Here is a 1769-nt window from a genome sequence, read left to right as displayed (position 1 = left end):
TATATATATATATATATATATATATATATATGAAAAGCAAAAAAGAAAAAAAAAAGAAACAAAAAATTCGAAAAAAAAGAAAAGAAAAGGGAAGAAAGGGAAAGAAAAAAAGAGTCAAATCGTAAAAAAGAAAAAAGAAAATAAAAGAAGTAGATAATAATTCGTAAGAGATGTTAGAGAACAACTCGACTTTTCCTCCCTTTTGTTTTACGATGATGACTTATCGATTTCTACCGATCGACTTCTTGCGCCACTCCCAAAACGATAAATAATTCGTAAATAATCTCCTTCGAAATATTGAATCTCCCGTACGATCGAATACTTTGCCATTTCTCTTATTATTTCAAATATCTAATTTAAACGCTTTGAATATACGCGTTCTTCTTTTTTTTCTTTTTTTCTTTTTTCTTCTTTTTTGTTGTCGTGTTTTTTTTTTGTTTCGTTTCGTTTCGAACAAATGATTCTAGCGTCTAATACGTGTATGTAACGTTACGTATCTATGCTATGTACGTATTTATGAATATATCTATGTATGTTATGCACGTATATGCGTTTATTTCATTACGTGATCGACGCTTTCAAAAAAAAAAGAAAAAAAAAGAAAAAAAAGAAAAAAGAAAGAAAACAAAATCAGCTCTCGTAGCGCTGTTATTAAAACGCTAATACATAGCTATATTTGTAAAAATTTTTCATACGTTCTTGAAATTCTCTTGTAATATTCTATTTAAAACACGTTAAAGTACGCACTTTGTACATGTTTTATTAATTAACGTTTCATTATCTTAGATTAATGTTTTTCTTTTGGAACAATGATGATAACGATATTTGGACGTTCTCGTTCATCTATTAGATTTCTTCCATTTAAATATTCAATCTTTTTTTCTTTCTTTTATACTTATCGTTAAGCTAAAAGCGTATTTATCGCGTTTATTCGGACACCTGAATGAAGAGCTTATGAATATCGTAGTCGATTTAAATGAAGTCAAGTAGAATACGTCGGGAAGATATCTTTGGACGCTTTTAACGCAGATATGCCGTTTATATTTATTCGTTAATCATTAATATTTTGACCTCACTCTTGTCTCTATCTTTTTTTTTTGTGTATTTTTTTTTCTTGTTTTTCATTTATTCCAATATACGTTAATCGCTTTTTTTTTTTTTTTTTTTTTTTTTCGTAGATCATTCGACGATTTTCATATCCCACGTCGTGTCGTTTTCGTTTATGCCATTGTAAATTTTTTCAAAATACCATTCAAATCGGTAGCGAGCTACATGAATATTAACAATAAAAGATTATTAAAACTTTCTATTGGTACGATAGAAAGAAGAGAAAAAGGAGAAATAAAAAAGAGAGAATTAAAGCGTATAATATAGAGTCAGTATAAAACTCAATGTATATAACGTGAGGGGTGGAGAGGGAGGGAGGGAGGGAGAAAGGGGAAAAGTAATAAAAAGAACGTTGATTTGTATTTTCATGCTTGACGTTTAAACGCATGCGAGATCTTTGATCGTTACATCATTTCGTCAGTTATCATTTTAGTTCTCTCTCTCTCTCTCTCTCTCTCTCTCTCTCTCTCTCTCTCTTTCTCTCTTTTTCTTTCATTTTTTGTTTGCTAAAAGCCAAGAGAAATATCTCTTTCGTTACGAGGATATAAGAGTAATTACAAGCTTTCACAGGATGTAAAAGGAGAGAAAGAGAAGACATAGGGAGAGAAAAAAAAGTAAAAAAAGAAAGGAAAGAAAAGAAAACAAGGTTGTACGCGTAGATT

Source organism: Vespa crabro, chromosome 7, assembly GCF_910589235.1.
Source record: "Vespa crabro chromosome 7, iyVesCrab1.2, whole genome shotgun sequence".
NCBI classification, from domain to species: Eukaryota; Metazoa; Arthropoda; class Insecta; order Hymenoptera; family Vespidae; genus Vespa; species Vespa crabro.
Note: the sequence above shows the minus strand (reverse complement) of the source record.